The 13,286-nt window shown below is 46.2% G+C and overlaps 1 protein-coding gene across 1 annotated transcript in view; it reads left to right on the top strand.

The window, feature by feature from the left end:
* Window positions 1-13,286, top strand: part of LOC140405580 (vigilin-like) — a gene marked incomplete at its 5' end in the record, with an annotated part of 612,489 nt that overhangs the window by 331,361 nt on the left and 267,842 nt on the right. The window lies entirely within an intron of this gene.

The following is a 13,286-nucleotide window of genomic DNA, read 5'->3' as shown; positions in this document are numbered from 1 at the left end:
TTATGTGTGTCTGTCTCTGCGTGTGTTTGTCTGTCTGTGTGTATGTCTCTGTGTGTGTTTGTGTGTCTGTGTGTATGTCCCTGCGTGTGTTTGTGTCTCTGTGTGTGGGTGTGTCTCTGCGTGTGTTTTTGTGTCTGTGTGTGTATGTCTCTGTGTGTGTTTGTGTGTCTGAGTGTATGTCCCTGCGTGTGTTTGTGTCTCTGTGTGTGTGTGTCTCTGCGTGTGTTTTTGTGTCTATGTGTGTATGTCTCTGCGTGTGTTTGTGTGTCTTTGTGTATGTCTCTGCGTGTGTTTGTGTCTGTGTGTATGTCTCTGTGTGTGTTTTTGTGTGAATGTCTCTGCGTGTGTTTGTGTCTCGGTGTGTATGTCTCTGCGTGTGTTTGTGTGTTTGTGTGTCTGTGTGTATGTCTCTGCGTGTATTTGTGTGTCTGTGTGTGTATGTCTCTGCGTGTGTTTGTGCGTCTGTGTGTGTATGTCTCTGTGTCTGTGTGTATGTCTCTGCGTGTGTTTGTGTGTCTGTGTGTATGTCCCTGCGTGTGTTTGTGTCTCTGTATGTCTCTGTGTGTGTCTGTGTGTATGTCTCTGTGTGTGTTTTTGTGTGAATGTCTCTGCGTGTGTTTGTGTGTCTGTGTGTGTATGTCTCTGCGTGTATTTGTGTCTCTGTGTGTGTATGTCTCTGTGTGTGTTTGTGTCTCTGTGTTTGTATGTCCCTGCGTGTGTTTGTGTGTCTGTGTGTGTAAGTCTCTGTGTGTGTTTGTGTGTCTGTGTGTATGTCTCTGCGTGTGTTTGTGTCTCTGTGTGAGTATGTCTCTGTGTGTGTTTGTGTCTCTGTGTGTGTATGTCTCTGTGTGTGTTTGTGTGTGAATGTCTCTGTGTGTGTTTGTGTGTCTGTGTGCGTATGTCTCTGCGTGTGTTTGTGTCTGTGTGTATGTCTCTGCGTGTGTTTGTGTGTCTGTGTGTGTATGTCTCTGCGTGTGTTTGTGTCTGTGTGTATGTCTCTGCGTGTGTTTGTGTGTCTGTGTGTGTATGTCTCTGCGTGTATTTGTGTGTCTGTGTGTATGTCTCTGCGTGTGTTTGTGTGTCTGTGTTTATGTCTCTGCGTGTGTTTGTGTGTCTGTGTGTATGTCTCTGCGTGTGTTTGTGTGTCTGTGTGTGTATGTCTCTGCGTTTGTTTGTGTGTCTGTGTGTGTATGTCTCTGTGTGTTTGTGTGTCAGTGTGTGTATGTCTCTGCGTGTGTTTGTGTGTGTATGTCTCTGTGTGTTTGTGTGTCTGTGTGTGTATGTCTCTGCGTGTGTTTGTGTGTCTGTGTGTGTATGTCCCTGCGTGTGATTTTGTGTCTGTGTGTGTATGTCTCTGCGTGTGTTTGTGTGCCTGTGTATGTATGTCTGCGTGTGTTTGTGTGTCTGTGTGTGTATGTCTCTGTGTGTGTTTGTGTGTGAATGTCTCTGTGTGTGTTTGTGTGCCTGTGTGTGTATGTCTCTGCGTGTGTTTGTGTGTGTGTGTATGTCTCTGCTTGTGTTTTTTTGTCTGTGTGTGTATGTCTCTGCGTGTGTTTGTGTCTGTGTGTATGTCTCTGTGTGTGTCTGTGTGTCTGTGTGTATGTCTCTGCGTGTATTTGTGTGTCTGTGTATGTCTCTGCGTGTGTTTGTGTGTCTGTGTGTATGTCTCTGCGTGTGTTTGTGTGTCTGTGTGTATGTCTCTGCGTGTGTCTGTGTGTATGTCTCTGCGTGTGTTTGTGTGTCTGTGTGTATGTCTCTGCGTGTGTTTGTGTCTCGGTGTTTTTATGTCCCTGCGTGTGTTTGTGTGTCTGTGTGTGTATGTCTCTGTGTGTGTTTGTGTGTCTGTGTGTATGTCCCTGCGTGTGTTTGTGTCTGTGTGTGTATGTCTCTGCGTGTGTTTGTCTGTCTGTGTGTATGTCTCTGCGTGTGTTTGTCTGTCTGTGTGTATGTCTCTGCGTGTGTTTGTGTCTCTGTGTGTGTATGTCTCTGTGTGTGTGTTTGTGTGTCTGTGTGTATGTCCCTGCGTGTGTTTGTGTCTCTGTGTGTGTGTGTCTCTGCGTGTGTTTTTGTGTCTGTGTGTGTATGTCTCTGCGTGTGTTTGTGTGTCTGTGTGTATGTCTCTGCGTGTGTTTGTGTCTGTGTGTATGTCTCTGCGTGTGTTTGTGTGTCTGTGTGTGTATGTCTCTGCGTGTGCTTGTGTGTCTGTGTGTATGTCTCTGCGTGTATTTGTGTGTGTGTGTGTATGTCTCTGCGTGTGTTTGTGTGTCTGTGTGTGGATGTCTCTGCATGTGTTTGTGTGTCTGTGTGTATGTCTCTGCGTGTATTTGTGTGTCTGTGTGTGTATGTCTCTGCGTGTGTTTGTGTGTCTGTGTGTGTATGTCTCTGTCTGTGTGTATGTCCCTGCGTGTGTTTGTGTCTCTGTGTGTATGTCTCTGCGTGTGTTTGTGTCTCTGTGTGAGTATGTCTCTGCGTGTGTTTGTGTGTCTGTGTGTATGTCTCTGTGTGTGTGTATGTCTCTGTGTGTGTTTGTGTGTGAATGTCTCTGTGTGTGTTTGTGTGTCTGTGTGTGTATGTCTGCGTGTGTTTGTGTCTGTGTGTATGTCTCTGCGTGTGTTTGTATGTCTGTGTGTGTATGTCTCTGCGTGTATTTGTGTCAGTGTGTATGTCTCTGCGTGTGTTTGTGTCTCTGTGTGTGTATGTCTCTGCGTGTGTTTGTGTGTCTGTGTATGTCTCTGCGTGTATTTGTGTCTGTGTGTATGTCTCTCTGTGTGTGTATGTCTCTGTGTGTGTTTGTGTGTCTGTGTGTATGTCCCTGCGTGTGTTTGTGTGTCTGTGTGTGTATGTCTCTGCGTGTGTTTGTGTGTCTGTGTGTGTATGTCTCTGCGTGTGCTTGTGTGTCTGTCTCTGCGTGTGTTTGTGTGTCTGTGTTTGTATGTCCCTGCGTGTGTTTGTGTGTCTGTGTGTGTATGTGTCTGCGTGTGTTTGTGTCTGTGTGTATGTGTCTCTGTGTGTGTATGTCTCTGTGTGTGTTTGTGTGTCTGTGCGTATGTCTCTGTGTGTGTTTGTGTGTCTGTGTGTATGTCTCTGCGTGTGTTTGTGTGTCTGTGTGTATGTCTCTGCGTGTATTTGTGTCTGTGTGTATGTCTCTGCGTGTGCTTGTGTGTCTGTGTGTATGTCTCTGCGTGTATTTGTGTGTCTGTGTGTATGTCTCTGCGTGTATTTGTGTGTCTGTGTGTGTATGTCTCTGCGTGTATTTGTGTGTCTGTGTGTATGTCTCTGCGTGTGTTTGTGTGTCTGTGTGTATGTCTCTGCGTGTGTTTGTGTGTCTGTGTGTGTATGTCTCTGTGTGTGTTTGTGTGTCTGTATGTCCCTGCATGTGTTTGTGTCTCTGTGTGTATGTCTCTGCGTGTGTTTGTGTGTCTGTGTGTCTGTCTCTGCGTCTGTTTGTGTGTCTGTGTGTGTAGGTCTCTGCGTGTGTTTGTGTGTCTGTGTATGACTCTGCGTGTGTTTGTGTGTCTGTGTGTATGTCCCTGCGTGTGTTTGTGTGTCTGTGTGTGTATGTCTCTGCGTGTGTTTGTGTGTCTGTGTGTGTATGTCTCTGCGTGTGTTTGTGTGTCTGTGTGTGTATGTCTCTGCGTGTGTTTGGTGTCTGTGTGTATGTCTCTGTGTGTGTTTGTGTGTGAATGTCTGTGTGTGTCTGTGTGTGTATGTCTCTGCGTGTGTTTGTGTCTGTGTGTATGTCTCTGCGTGTGTTTGTGTGTCTGTGTGTATGTCCCTGCGTGTGTTTGTGTGTATGTATCTGTGTGTGTTAGTGTGTCTGTGTGTGTATATCTGCGTGTGTTTGTGTCTCTGTGTGTATATGTCTCTGCGTGTGTTTGTGTGTCTGTGTGTGTATGTCTCTGCGTGTGCTTGTGTGTCTGTGTATGTCTCTGTGTGTGGATGTCTCTGCGTGTGTTTGTGTGTCTGTGTGTATGTCTCTGCGTGTATTTGTGTGTCTGTGTGTATGTCTCTGCGTGTGTTTGTGTGTCTGTGTGTGTATGTCTCTGCGTGTGTTTGTGTCTCGGTGTTTTTATGTCCCTGCGTGTGTTTGTGTCTCTGTGTGTGTGTGTGTCTCTGCGTGTGTTTGTGTCTGTGTGTGTGTGTGTCTCTGCGTGTGTTTTTGTGTCTCTGTGTGTGTATGTGTCTGCGTGTGTTTGTGTGTCTGTGTGTATGTCTCTGCGTGTGTTTGTGTCTGTGTGTATGTCTCTGTGTGTGTTTTTGTGTGAATGTCTCTGCGTGTGTTTGTGTGTCTGTGTGTGTATGTCTCTGCCTGTGTTTGTGTCTGTGTGTATGTCTCTGCGTGTGTTTGTGTGTCTGTGTGTGTATGTCTCTGCGTGTATTTGTGTGTCTGTGTGTATGTCTCTGCGTGTGTTTGTGTGTCTGTGTGTATGTCTCTGTGTGTGTTTGTGTGTCTGTGTGTGTATGTCTCTGCGTATGTTTGTGTCTCGGTGTGTATGTCTCTGCGTGTGTTTGTGTGTCTGTGTATGTCTGCGTGTGTTTGTGTGTCTGTGTGTGTATGTCTCTGCGTGTGCTTGTGTGTATGTCTCTGCGTGTATTTGTGTGTCTGTGTGTGTATGTCTCTGCGTGTGTTTGTGTGTCTGTGTGTGGATGTCTCTGCGTGTGTTTGTGTGTCTGTGTGTATGTCTCTGCGTGTATTTGTGTGTCTGTGTGTGTATGTCTCTGCGTGTGTTTGTGTCTCTGTGTTTGTATGTCCCTGCATGTGTTTGTGTCTGTGTGTGTATGTCCCTGCGTGTGTTTGTGTCTGTGTGTATGTCTCTGCGTGTGTTTGTGTGTCTGTGTGTGTATGTCTCTGCGTGTGTTTGTGTGTCTGTGTGTATGTCTCTGCCTTTATTTGTGTGTCTGTGTGTATGTCTCTGCGTGTGTTTGTGTGTCTGTGAGTGTATGTCTCTGCGTGCGTGTGTTTGTGTGTCTGTGTATATCTCTGCGTGTGTTTGTGTGTCTGTGTGTATGTCTCTGCGTGTGTTTGTGTGTCTGTGTGTATGTCTCTGCGTGTGTTTGTGTGTCTGTGTGCATGTCTCTGCGTGTGTTTGTGTGTCTGTGTGTATGTCGCTGCGTGTATTAGTGTGTCTGTGTGTGTATGTCTCTGCGTGTGTTTGTGTCTCTGTGTGTGTATGTCTCTGTGTGTGTTTGTGTGTCTGTGTATGTCCCTGCGTGTGTTTGTGTGTCTGTGTGTATGTCCCTGCGTGTTTTTGTGTCTCTGTGTGAGTATGTCTCTGCGTGTGTCTGTGTGTCTGTCTCTGTGTGTTTGTGTCTCTGTGTATGTCTCTGTGTGTGTCTGTGTGTATGCCCCTGCGTGTGTTTGTGTCTCTGTGTCTGTGTGTCTCTGCGTGTGTTTTTGTGTCTGTGTGTGAATGTCTCTGCGTGTGTTTGTGTGTCTGTGTGTGTATGTCTCTGCCTGTGTTTGTGTCCGTGTGTATGTCTCTGCGTGTGTTTGTGTGTCTGTGTGTGTATGTCTCTGCGTGTGTTTGTGTGTCTGTGTGTATGTCTCTGCGTGTGTTTGTGTGTCTGTGTGTATGTCTCTGCGTGTGTTTGTGTCTGTGTGTATGTCTCTGCGTGTGTTTGTATGTCTGTGTGTGTATGTCTCTGCGTGTATTTGTGTCTGTGTGTATGTCTCTGCGTGTGTTTGTGTCTCTGTGTGTGTATGTCTCTGCGTGTGTTTGTGTGTCTGTGTATGTCTCTACGTGTGTTTGTGTGTCTGTGTATGTCTCTGCGTGTGTTTGTGTCTGTGTGTATGTCTCTGCGTGTGTTTGTATGTCTGTGTGTGTATGTCTCTGCGTGTATTTGTGTCTGTGTGTATGTGTCTCTGTGTGTGTATGTCTCTGTGTGTGTTTGTGTGTCTGTGTGTATGTCCCTGCGTGTGTTTGTGTGTCTGTGTGTGTATGTCTCTGCGTGTGTTTGTGTGTCTGTGTGTGTATGTCTCTGCGTGTGCTTGTGTGTCTGTCTCTGCGTGTATTTGTGTGTCTGTGTGTGTATGTCTCTGCGTGTGTTTGTATCTGTGTTTGTATGTCCCTGCGTGTGTTTGTGTGTCTGTGTGTGTATGTCTCTGTGTGTGTTTGTGTGTCTGTGTGTATGTCCCTGCATGTGTTTGTGTGTCTGTGTGTGTATGTGTCTGCGTGTGTTTGTGTCTCTGTGTGCGTATGTCTCTGTGTGTGTTTCTGTCTGTGTGTATGTCTCTGCGTGTGTTTGTGTCTGTGTGTGTATGTATCTGCGTGTGTTTGTGTCTGTGTGTGTGTCTCTGCGTGTGTATGTCTCTGCGTGTGTTAAAGTCTCTGTGCGTATGTCTCTGTGTGTGTTTGTGTGTGTGTATGTCTCTGCGTGTGTTTGTGTCTCTGTGTGTATATGTCTCTGCGTGTGTTTGTGTGTCTGTGTGTGTATGTCTCTGCGTGTGCTTGTGTGTCTGTGTGTATGTCTCTGCGTGTATTTGTGTGTCTGTGTGTATGTCTCTGCGTGTGTTTGTGTGTCTGTGTGTGTATGTCTCTGTGTGTGTTTGTGTGTCTGTATGTCCCTGCATGTGTTTGTGTCTCTGTGTATGTCTCTGCGTGTGTTTGTGTGTCTGTGTGTCTGCCTCTGCGTCTGTTTGTGTGTCTGTGTGTGTATGTCTCTGCGTGTGTTTGTGTGTCTGTGTATGACTCTGCGTGTGTTTGTGTGTCTGTGTGTATGTCTCTGCGTGTGTTTATTTGTCTGTGTGTGTATGTCTCTGCGTGTGTTTGTGTGTCTGTGTGTGTATGTCTCTGCGTGTGTTTGTGTGTCTGTGTGTATGTCTCTGTGTGTGTTTGTGTGTGAATGTGTGTGTATGTCTCTGTGTGTGTTTGTGTGTGTGTGTATGTCTCTGCGTGTGTTTGTGTATCTGTGTGTATATGTCTCTGCGTGTGTTTGTGTGTCTGTGTGTGTATGTCTGCGTGTGCTTGTGTGTCTGTGTGTATGTCTCTGTGTGTGGATGTCTCTGCGTGTGTTTGTGTGTCTGTGTGTATGTCTCTGCGTGTATTTGTGTGTCTGTGTGTATGTCTCTGCGTGTGTTTGTGTGTCTGTGTGTATGTCTCTGTGTGTTTGTGTGTCTGTGTGTGTATGTCTCTGCGTGTCTTTGTGTCTGTGTGTATGTCTCTGCGTGTATTTGTGTGTCTGTGTGTATGTCTCTGCGTGTGTTTGTGTGTCTGTGTGTGTATGTCTCTGCGTGTGTTTGTGTGTCTGTGTGTGTATGTCTCTGCGTGTGTTTGTGTCTGTGTGTATGTCTCTGTGTGTGTTTGTGTCTCTGTGTGAGTATGTCTCTGTGTGTGTTTGTGTTTGAATGTCTGTGTGTGTGTTTGTGTGTCTGTGTGTGTATGTCTCTGCGTGTGTTTGTGTCTGTGTGTATGTCTCTGCGTGTGTTTGTGTGTCTGTGTGTGTATGTCTCTGCGTGTGTTTGTGTCTGTGTGTATGTCTCTGCGTGTGTTTGTGTGTCTGTGTGTGTGTATGTCTCTGCCTTTATTTGTGTGTCTGTGTGTATGTCTCTGCGTGTGTTTGTGTGTCTGTGAGTGTATGTCTCTGCGTGTGTTTGTGTGTCTGTGTGCATGTCTCTGCGTGTGTTTGTGTCTGTGTGTGTCTCTGCGTGTATTAGTGTGTCTGTGTGTGTATGTCTCTGCGTGTGTTTTTGTGTCTGTGTATGTCCCTGCGTGTGTTTGTGTCTCTGTGTGTGTGTCTCTGTGTGTGTTTGTGTGTCTGTGTGTGTATGTCTCTGCGTGTGTCTGTGTGTATGTCTCTGCGTGTGTTTGTGTCTCTGTGTGAGTATGTCTCTGTGTGTGTTTGTGTCTCTGTGTGTGTATGTCTCTGTGTGTGTTTGTGTGTGAATGTCTCTGTGTGTGTTTCTGTGTCTGTGTGCGTATGTCTCTGTGTGTGTTTGTGTGTCTGTGTGTATGTCTCTGCGTGTGTTTGTGTCTCTGTGTGAGTATGTCTCTGTGTGTGTTTGTGTCTCTGTGTGTGTTTATGTCTCTGTGTGTGTTTGTGTGTGAATGTCTCTGTGTGTGTTTGTGTGTCTGTGTGCGTATGTCTCTGCGTGTGTTTGTGCCTGTGTGTATGTCTCTGCGTGTGTTTGTGTCTGTGTGTATGTCTCTGCGTGTGTTTGTGTGTCTGTGAGTATGTCTCTGCGTGTGTTTGTGTGTCTGTGTATGTCTCTGCGTGTGTTTGTGTGTCTGTGTGTATGTCTCTGCGTGTGTTTGTGTGTCTGTGTGCATGTCTCTGCGTGTATTTGTGTGTATGTCTCTGTGTGTGTTTGTGTGTGTGTGTGTATGTTTCTGCGTGTGTTTGTGTCTCTGTGTGTATATGTCTCTGCGTGTGTTTGTGTGTCTGTGTGTATGTCTCTGCGTGTGCTTGTGTGTCTTTCTCTGCGTGTATTTGTGTGTCTGTGTGTGTATGTCTCTGTGTGTGTTTGTGTCTGTGTGTGTGTATGTCTCTGCGTGTGTATGTCTCTGCGTGTGTTTGTGTGTCTCTGTGTGTATGTCTCTGCGTGTGTTTGTCTGTCTGTGTGTGTATGTCTCTGCGTGTGTTTGTGTGTCTGTGTGTATGTCTCTGCGTGTGTTTGTGTGTCTGTGTGTGTATGTCTCTGCGTGTGTTTGTGTGTCTGTGTGTATGTCTCTGCGTGTATTTGTGTGTCTGTGTGTATGTCTGCGTGTGTTTGTGTCTCTGTGTGTATGTCTCTGCGTGTGTTTGTGTGTGTGTATGTCTCTGCGTGTGTTTGTGTCTCTGTGTGTGTATGTCTCTGCGTGTGTTTGTGTGTCTGTCTCTGCGTGTATTTGTGTGTCTGTGTGTATGTCTCTGTGTGTGTTTGTGTCTCTGTGTGTGTATGTCCCTGCGTGTGTTTGTGTGTCTGTGTGTGTATGTCTCTGCGTGTGTTTGTGTGTCTGTGTGTGTATGTCTCTGTGTGTGTTTGTGTGTCTGTGTGTCTGTCTCTGCGTGTATTTGTGTGTGTGTGTATGTCTCTGCGTGTGTTTGTGTCTCTGTGTGTGTATGTCTCTGTGTGTGTTTGTGTCTCTGTGTGTGTGTATGTCCCTGCGTGTGTTTGTGTGTCTGTGTGTATGTGTCTGCGTGTGTTTGTGTCTGTGTGTGTATGTCTCTGCGTGTATTTGTGTGTCTGTGTGTGTATGTCTCTGCGTGTGTTTGTGTCTGTGTGTATGTCTCTGCGTGTGTTTGTGTGTCTGTGTGTATGTCTCTGCGTGTGTTTGTGTGTCTGTGTGTGTATGTCTCTGCGTGTGTTTGTGTGTCTGTGTGTATGTCTCTGCGTGTGATTGTGTGTCTGTGTGTGTATGTCTCTGCGTGTGTTTGTGTCTCTGTATGTATGTCTCTGCGTGTGTTTGTGTCTGTGTGAGTATGTCTCTGCGTGTGTTTATGTGTCTGTGTGTATGTCTCTGTGTGTGTTTGTGTGTGAATGTCTCTGTGTGTGTTTGTGTGTCTGTGTGTATGTCTCTGCGTGTGTTTGTGTGTCTGTGTGTATGTCTCTGCGTGTGTTTGTGTGTCTGTGTATGTCTCTGCGTGTGTTTGTGTGTCTGTGTGTATGTCTCTGCGTGTGTTTGTGTGTCTGTGTGTGTATGTCTCTGCGTTTGTTTGTGTGTCTGTGTGTGTATGTCTGTGTGTGTGTTTGTGTGTCAGTGTGTGTATGTCTCTGCGTGTGTTTGTGTGTCTGTGGGTGTATGTCTCTGCGTGTGTTTGTGTGTCTGTGTGTATGTCTCTGCATGTGTTTGTGTGGCTGTGTGTGTATTTCTCTGCGTGTGTTTGTGTGTATGTCTCGGCGTGTGTTTGTGTGTCTGTGTGTGTATGTCTCTGCGTTTGTTTGTGTGTCTGTGTGTGTATGTCTTTGCGTGTGTTTGTGTGCCTGTGTATGTATGTCTCTGCGTGTGTTTGTGTGTCTTTGTGTGTATGTCTCTGTGTGTGTTTGTGTGTGAATGGCTCTGTGTGTTTGTGTGCCTGTGTGTGTATGTCTCTGCGTGTGTTTGTGTCTGTGTGTATGTCTCTGCGTGTGTTTGTGTGTCTGTGTGTGTATGTCTCTGCGTGTGTTTGTGTCTGTGTGTATGTGTCTGCGTGTGTCTGTGTGTATGTCTCTGCGTGTGTTTGTGTGTCTGTGTGTGTATGTCTCTGCGTGTGTTTGTGTGTCTGTGTGTGTATGTCTCTGCGTGTGTTTGTGTCTGTGTGTATGTCTCTGTGTGTGTTTGTGTCTCTGTGTGAGTATGTCTCTGTGTGTGTTTGTGTTTGAATGTCTGTGTGTGTGTTTGTGTGTCTGTGTGTGTATGTCTCTGCGTGTGTTTGTGTCTGTGTGTATGTCTCTGCGTGTGTTTGTGTGTCTGTGTGTGTATGTCTCTGCGTGTGTTTGTGTCTGTGTGTATGTCTCTGCGTGTGTTTGTGTGTCTGTGTGTGTGTATGTCTCTGCCTTTATTTGTGTGTCTGTGTGTATGTCTCTGCGTGTGTTTGTGTGTCTGTGAGTGTATGTCTCTGCGTGTGTTTGTGTGTCTGTGTGCATGTCTCTGCGTGTGTTTGTGTCTGTGTGTGTCTCTGCGTGTATTAGTGTGTCTGTGTGTGTATGTCTCTGCGTGTGTTTTTGTGTCTGTGTATGTCCCTGCGTGTGTTTGTGTCTCTGTGTGTGTGTCTCTGTGTGTGTTTGTGTGTCTGTGTGTGTATGTCTCTGCGTGTGTCTGTGTGTATGTCTCTGCGTGTGTTTGTGTCTCTGTGTGAGTATGTCTCTGTGTGTGTTTGTGTCTCTGTGTGTGTATGTCTCTGTGTGTGTTTGTGTGTGAATGTCTCTGTGTGTGTTTCTGTGTCTGTGTGCGTATGTCTCTGTGTGTGTTTGTGTGTCTGTGTGTATGTCTCTGCGTGTGTTTGTGTCTCTGTGTGAGTATGTCTCTGTGTGTGTTTGTGTCTCTGTGTGTGTTTATGTCTCTGTGTGTGTTTGTGTGTGAATGTCTCTGTGTGTGTTTGTGTGTCTGTGTGCGTATGTCTCTGCGTGTGTTTGTGCCTGTGTGTATGTCTCTGCGTGTGTTTGTGTCTGTGTGTATGTCTCTGCGTGTGTTTGTGTGTCTGTGAGTATGTCTCTGCGTGTGTTTGTGTGTCTGTGTATGTCTCTGCGTGTGTTTGTGTGTCTGTGTGTATGTCTCTGCGTGTGTTTGTGTGTCTGTGTGCATGTCTCTGCGTGTATTTGTGTGTATGTCTCTGTGTGTGTTTGTGTGTGTGTGTGTATGTTTCTGCGTGTGTTTGTGTCTCTGTGTGTATATGTCTCTGCGTGTGTTTGTGTGTCTGTGTGTATGTCTCTGCGTGTGCTTGTGTGTCTTTCTCTGCGTGTATTTGTGTGTCTGTGTGTGTATGTCTCTGTGTGTGTTTGTGTCTGTGTGTGTGTATGTCTCTGCGTGTGTTTGTGTCTCTGCGTGTGTATGTCTCTGCGTGTGTTTGTGTGTCTCTGTGTGTATGTCTCTGCGTGTGTTTGTCTGTCTGTGTGTGTATGTCTCTGCGTGTGTTTGTGTGTCTGTGTGTATGTCTCTGCGTGTGTTTGTGTGTCTGTGTGTGTATGTCTCTGCGTGTGTTTGTGTGTCTGTGTGTATGTCTCTGCGTGTATTTGTGTGTCTGTGTGTATGTCTGCGTGTGTTTGTGTCTCTGTGTGTATGTCTCTGCGTGTGTTTGTGTGTGTGTATGTCTCTGCGTGTGTTTGTGTCTCTGTGTGTGTATGTCTCTGCGTGTGTTTGTGTGTCTGTCTCTGCGTGTATTTGTGTGTCTGTGTGTATGTCTCTGTGTGTGTTTGTGTCTCTGTGTGTGTATGTCCCTGCGTGTGTTTGTGTGTCTGTGTGTGTATGTCTCTGCGTGTGTTTGTGTGTCTGTGTGTGTATGTCTCTGTGTGTGTTTGTGTGTCTGTGTGTGTCTGTCTCTGCGTGTATTTGTGTGTGTGTGTATGTCTCTGCGTGTGTTTGTGTCTCTGTGTGTGTATGTCTCTGTGTGTGTTTGTGTCTCTGTGTGTGTGTATGTCCCTGCGTGTGTTTGTGTGTCTGTGTGTATGTGTCTGCGTGTGTTTGTGTCTGTGTGTGTATGTCTCTGCGTGTATTTGTGTGTCTGTGTGTGTATGTCTCTGCGTGTGTTTGTGTCTGTGTGTATGTCTCTGCGTGTGTTTGTGTGTCTGTGTGTATGTCTCTGCGTGTGTTTGTGTGTCTGTGTGTGTATGTCTCTGCGTGTGTTTGTGTGTCTGTGTGTATGTCTCTGCGTGTGATTGTGTGTCTGTGTGTGTATGTCTCTGCGTGTGTTTGTGTCTCTGTATGTATGTCTCTGCGTGTGTTTGTGTCTGTGTGAGTATGTCTCTGCGTGTGTTTATGTGTCTGTGTGTATGTCTCTGTGTGTGTTTGTGTGTGAATGTCTCTGTGTGTGTTTGTGTGTCTGTGTGTATGTCTCTGCGTGTGTTTGTGTGTCTGTGTGTATGTCTCTGCGTGTGTTTGTGTGTCTGTGTATGTCTCTGCGTGTGTTTGTGTGTCTGTGTGTATGTCTCTGCGTGTGTTTGTGTGTCTGTGTGTGTATGTCTCTGCGTTTGTTTGTGTGTCTGTGTGTGTATGTCTGTGTGTGTGTTTGTGTGTCAGTGTGTGTATGTCTCTGCGTGTGTTTGTGTGTCTGTGGGTGTATGTCTCTGCGTGTGTTTGTGTGTCTGTGTGTATGTCTCTGCATGTGTTTGTGTGGCTGTGTGTGTATTTCTCTGCGTGTGTTTGTGTGTATGTCTCGGCGTGTGTTTGTGTGTCTGTGTGTGTATGTCTCTGCGTTTGTTTGTGTGTCTGTGTGTGTATGTCTTTGCGTGTGTTTGTGTGCCTGTGTATGTATGTCTCTGCGTGTGTTTGTGTGTCTTTGTGTGTATGTCTCTGTGTGTGTTTGTGTGTGAATGGCTCTGTGTGTTTGTGTGCCTGTGTGTGTATGTCTCTGCGTGTGTTTGTGTCTGTGTGTATGTCTCTGCGTGTGTTTGTGTGTCTGTGTGTGTATGTCTCTGCGTGTGTTTGTGTCTGTGTGTATGTGTCTGCGTGTGTCTGTGTGTATGTCTCTGCGTGTGTCTGTGTGTATGTCTCTGCGTGTGTTTGTGTGTCTGTGTGTATGTCTCTGCGTGTGTTTGTGTGTCTGTGTGTATGTCTCTGCGTGTGTTTGTGTGTCTGTGAGTGTATGTCTCTGCGTGTGTTTGTTCTCGGTGTTTTTATGTCCCTGCGTGTGTTTGTGTGTCTGTGTGTGTATGTCTCTGTGTGTGTTTGTGT

The sequence above is a fragment of the Scyliorhinus torazame genome, unplaced genomic scaffold, assembly GCF_047496885.1.
Source record: "Scyliorhinus torazame isolate Kashiwa2021f unplaced genomic scaffold, sScyTor2.1 scaffold_104, whole genome shotgun sequence".
Classification (NCBI taxonomy): Eukaryota; Metazoa; Chordata; class Chondrichthyes; order Carcharhiniformes; family Scyliorhinidae; genus Scyliorhinus; species Scyliorhinus torazame.
This window is presented reverse-complemented; position numbering and strand designations above follow the sequence as displayed.